Here is a 6033-nt window from a genome sequence, read left to right on the forward strand (position 1 = left end):
CAAGCTCAGATTACACGCATACAACATATGCTATATGTCACTTCTAGGAGAGTCGGAGAGTGAGGAAAGAAGTCAGGGAACGTACCTAAATGCAGCGTGGATCAAACTTTGACCTCATCCATGAGCATTTCTGCCTGACTCAGATAGATTTTTGTCAGCAATGGTGGCTGTTTAACAGTAAAGACAACAACTCCCATGATCTCATGTGCTTTTGTTTTGATCGAGAGACCTCAATTGGTAAAAAGTGCATGCTGTGCGTTTGCTTCTAACAGCAAAGTGTTAAATATTAAAGGTATGCTGGGTTTGCATAAAAATACAGGATATCCTGGAATGAGCTTAGGTCTGTTTAATTGTGTCAGTGATATAAATTAGAGCTGTCCTCAGTAATGTCCAATACATAATGTTCAGTATCAACAAATGGAAATGTGTTACAGTGTGAGATACACTGAGTGTAAAGAATCTTAAAATATGGGCTGCAACACATTAATGGATGAATATGTGAGGCCTGTGATGGTTTTCCAGTTTTAAATACAAATTAGTATCACTGGTTTCGCCACGAATATCTGGTCAATTGCATCAGTTTCATTGTGATACCTGAGTGTCTTTAAATCCATGTTCCCATGAGTGTACTTCTGGTTGTGCATTTGGTCTTAGAGGGTTGCCATTTTTCCTAGAGGCTCATTATGTAATGTGTTGTGGTGTTTTTTTGTTGTGGTGCATCTCACTAGCCCTACTGTTCCAGTTTATGGTGAGTAAAGAGGATACAGAAAGAGCAATAAGATAAAGAGAGGCAGAGCTTCAAGCCGTCACATAACACTAGCAAACGTTTTGTGAATGTTGGTGATGCTTTTGCCCCTGAAAGTTAGGTTTGCACTGCTCTGTGTGTGTGTGTGTGTGTGTGTTTTCTCACTTCCCAGGTCTGTCTACTCCGAATCCCTCGTAACCATGGAGACCGAGTTTGGGGAGAGACCAAATGCAGAGGCCTCCATCCCCAGCCCTCAGAGTGAAGCTGTGGTCAGTGAGCTGCAAGAGTTGTCCCTGAAGCCAGTCCCCAACCTGCTGCCGGTCAGAGAGAGGAAGAATGGTAAGTGGCAGATTTTGCACTTCAACCAAATTAAACTACTTTTACTTACATTGAGACATATTTGAAATATGTGTTCAGATGTAAAATGACTGAAACAGAAGTTTAAAGAAAAACCCAGGCATGTACTTAGATGTATATTTGCAAATAAAACCACATTATGGTCCCATTTGATTGAATTTGTTTATTGAACGTGAGTGTGGGCTGTTTTCGTTGTAATCTGTTTGTTAAACAGTTCAATTGTACCTCTCAACCTTACCTCTACTGCTATTTATTTATCTGAATTGTTTTGCCTTCTTCCGAATATAATGCAACTAGAAGGCATTTTGCTTGCGGTGGTCAGAGCGTCAATTATTTGAAAAACTCAGCAGCAATGTCTCTTTCCAGAAACCAAGACCCTGAGTGAGCTGTCCCTTTCGCGATGTAAAGAGGCGAAGTTTCCTAGAGGGAGGGTGGGTTTTGGTGCGCCACGGTTTTTCCAGTATCTGTAGAGCTGTTAGCTGCAGCTGGAGTTTACATTTCGGACATACTATGTCTTCCTTCGCATTACCTCATTATAAACAGCAAGTGCAAATACACGCACACTCAGGCTTGAGCTTGCTTACACAGAGAGAGTGAGAGACACTCAAACCAGTGAAAAATATTGTATACACACCATGTCTCAGCTTATTTGAAATGAGGGTAACTTGACCCAAACACGCACACTTGTGTGTTAGTTTGTCTGTAAGTAAAAATACACCAGTTATGAGGGGAGGTTCTTAAAGGTACACGTCATGATACTTTTACTCTTTCAAAGGTCAGCCTGGTTTGGAAAACTTTTTTTTTTTTTCATTTTGGAATTGTGTTTGGATTTAAGAATTATTTAAGGCCCATTTACACCTGGTATTAAAGTTTTCCTGTGATTTTTAGTGATACAATGGAGCATATGTTTTCATGCCCCCATTTTCCTTTTTTTTCATGTGCTGGCAGGAAGCAACAGAGTTAGGTTTCAGCCTGCTCAGTCGATTTTTTTCTTATGATTGTGTTTATGTTGTGCACTTTACATTTACACCTGGCTGACATCTGATCACCTGTGTTTGTGATCCATAGAATGCAAATGCTTTCTGATCACGTGGCATTCTGAGTGTATTTACACATGGCATAAACATATGCTTTTCTTTATATGTACAGATAGAGAGTGCATGTTAATGACAGGTGTGAGAAAGGTGTGAGTGAACCCACAGCTTTTCTCTTCCTGGGATCTCAGCCATCATCCTCAACCTGCATCCCATCTGCTTCACTGTATTTTTAGTGAGCACAATAAAGAGAAAGGCAATGGGAGCTGACAGTTGAAGCCATCAGCTAGTTTTTGTGCCCTGGTTTCCCACATGTCAACCAAAACCAAGTCACAACATTCTTGTTGTAATCTGTGGTAATCTGATATTTTATGTGCAGCTCACATACAGTTAGAATATGAATGTCATCAAAATATATTGTGAATCTGTCAATGTTTTTTGCTTCTATACAAGAAGCATTTAAGTTTAACCTAAGATCGACATTAACCGTAATCTCTGGAGCAGAAATGAATATTATGTTAGGTGATGCGATCCAGATAAATGACAATAAAAAGACTAAGGACACAAAGCATTAAAGTGTGAATGAATAAAGTTTTATGCACAAGTTTTATCCCCCCAGAAGGACATAGCACAGGAGTCTTACGTTTTGTTTTTGTGTTTTAGAAGTACAATGTGAATATATCTGCTCCAGTAAGTAAACTTCTGCCACCATAATCTGAAACGTGTGGCAAACGACTGTTCTCGATGGGATCTTATTTTTTAAAATCGTGCATGTCTCCACCTTCTGGAAAGTACAGGTACTACAACCAGACAAGAAAATGTGAATCCATAGTGTCTGGTATAACAGTTCATGAACAGAATATCATTTCAGGGACTGAAGATGAGTTTTAGTCCCCTTCAAATCCCCGTAACCAGCCTTGAATAGCCCCTCTGTATGTGGCTGTGTATGTAGCTCTAGTGAGCACAGATAAATAGGTTGTGGATAAGGTGATATGGCCAGCTGGTCCTGCTATTTAAACCAGTTGGAGAAAGTACAGAGGAGAAGAGGAAGGAGAGATGTAATATCAGAGGAGGGTTGGTCATTTGGACATGTGTGATTTTAATGTGATTTTAATCCAGGGAAAATGTATTGGCTGAAGAAATGGGGAAACGTGTGCGGCTAGGAGTACTCAGGAGGAGCGAAATAGAATATTAAGGTCAAAGGAAGAGTTCATCTCAAATTCACTCCCAAATTAATCCCAACACCAATACAGTGCTAAAGAAAAGCTGGAAATTAGTTTAAAATAACTTTGGCTGTTTCATCCCACAGTGCAGTTTTATGGCTGTCAGAATACAGCATTCACCCATTTTTTTTTAATAGTTTGCAAGAGAAGAGATGAGATGATCCAAACTCATTCTGTCTTTTGGTTCTCACACAGACCAAAGACCACAGACCTGGATCAACAGTTAATAACTACATTTTCATCTCGGGGTGAATTATTCCTTAGTGGCCTTCTTTGGTAAAGGCAGGTGATGGAGAACGGATGGGGCTGCACGGTGGTGCAGTGGTTAACACTGCACTTTTCTCCGGGTACTCCGGCTTCCCCCCACAATACCAAAAACATGCACATTAGGTTAATTAATCTACATTGTCCCTAGGAGTGAGCGTGAGAGTGTGTGGTTGTCTGTCTTTGTGTGTTGGCCCTGTGATTGACTGGCGACCAGTCCAGGGTGTACCCTGCCTCTCGCCCGTAGTCAGCTGGGATAGGCTCCAGCTCCCCCGCGACCCTGACGGATAAGCAGTATAGAAAATGGATGGATAGAGAATGGATAGTAGGAAATAAAGTTGGTTGGACAAAGGTTATCTCTCGCAGAGGGTTGATGCATGTGCTCCACATGCTGACACACATTAGTTTACAGTAACTACTTTTGGCAGTGACCTCTCACTAATCCTTTTAACAGATCCACGGACCACCTGCTCAGAGATGACAGTGAGACTTTGATGATCACATAGACAGACCTTCTGTAGGGTGAACACGTCAAGCTCAGAGGTCAGCAGAAAACACTTCTGAATTGAACTTTTTTAAATAGGATCTGGTTTGTTGGCGGTTCATTGACCGAGAGGAGTCCAGACTAAAATATTTAACCAATTACTGGTTTGCCGTGAAACTTTGTACAGACATCAATGGGCAACAAATACCTGACAACAGACGGCAGCGCGAGCAGTGGTAACCTTGACTAATCCTTTTTGATTTGAAGGGTTTGGGAAACTTTGCATCTTCATACCACCACTTTGTGATCTCTTCCTGTTTATTAATCAGCAGAGATAAAGATCTGCCTCTGCTCAGCGCGACTGAGCTCTTTGTGTGGGACGGAAAGATAGCGAGACAGAGATTTACAGTCCACTTGGAGCCCTGAGCGATTTGTTGGCTTTTATCTCAGCATTTCTGAGTGATATGAGCACACACTTTGTAGAGACTTAACTGAGTACAAACAAGATGTGCAGACACTTATTTAGATGCATTTATGCTCTCGCTGTTACATAAATTATACACATATATTAGTGATTCGCAGAGTTGAACACATTGTCAGACACACTGTTTCTGAGAATAAACACCTACACTCATGCACACAAACACACCCAGCAAAGTGGGATTATCCCCGCCAGCGTTTTGGTCGGGTCCTTATCTGAAGTAATGGCGGATCAGAGTCCTGATTCGTTTTCCCTTCTCTTGTCAGACTGAGGAGTTCTTTGCCTGGGGACAGCACATTTTGCATATTAACACCGTCTGATACAGAAATGCACCCACCAACACAACATCCTGCATATTTAACACACAAACACAGAGGCTGTTATTTGTATGCTTCAGCTCACACACCAATCCCTCATGTCTGTAATAGAGCCACTGATAACCAAATCAGTTACAAAATCACACACTATACCATGCGTTCACCATTTCTTTGGTTTTGAAGCTCTGCTTTTTGAACATAATGTGAACGTGACAAGGGCCATCGGTTCGACATAATGCTAACCGACAGATGAGAGGAAAGCACTTAGTTGTTTCACCTTGAGAGGGCCCTCTCTCACCTTTTAGTGTCATGTCAAATTATCTGATGTCACCTGGGACAGAGCCTTAATAATGAAGATGAATGAAACTGTCAGTGGATGGGAACAGGTGTTTTATACTGACATGCAGGCAGAGAGAGGAGAAGACTGTCGAGCTGAAAGGAGGAGATAAAGGCAGTTTAAAGGTGTACGGGCAGGTTTATTGACCTGCTGAAAGAGAACAGATCAGCTGATAGTTGCTTTATGGATTTTTTTTCATGTCCTTTTTTCATCTCAAGTCAAAATCACAATGGCTAAATGTCGGCCTGTTTGCGCTAGATGCTGGCTTCAAGGTAAAGGCTTTTTTTTTTACAAAAAGCTCTTGATCCTGGATTTCATTTCTTCTCATGTGTGTCCTTCTGTGAAAATCATTGTACTATTAAAGTATGAAGGCTTAAAAAAGGGTACTTTATATTCAAGGGCATGTTTGCTTGATTTGCACTCATATTTTCTGATTTCCTGATTGACTCCATTTTACAGTGTCTTTCTAGAAAACTGTGGGTGATCGAAAGTTATAGGTGATGGGGTGAAATTTAGATTTGTAAGATTTGTATGAACAAGACCATTCACGTCCTTTGCTAGTGAGCTTGCTTGCATGTGCCAAATTAAATGGAAGACTTGTGAGAAAGCTGCTTCTGCTATTTCTCAAGATGCAGAACTTGTGTTTACTACAAGTGTCCCTGTTTTCTTTGCGTTCAGTTGGCAATATAAAGTAGATCTGTAATTTGAAAGACTGGGCTTTGAAGCAGTTGTTGTACTTCCAGTGGATGTGATGCTCCATGTTTGTGGCTCACTTTCAACCTCAGCAAGGG

Source organism: Scatophagus argus, chromosome 16 (assembly GCF_020382885.2).
Source record: "Scatophagus argus isolate fScaArg1 chromosome 16, fScaArg1.pri, whole genome shotgun sequence".
Taxonomy (NCBI): Eukaryota; Metazoa; Chordata; class Actinopteri; family Scatophagidae; genus Scatophagus; species Scatophagus argus.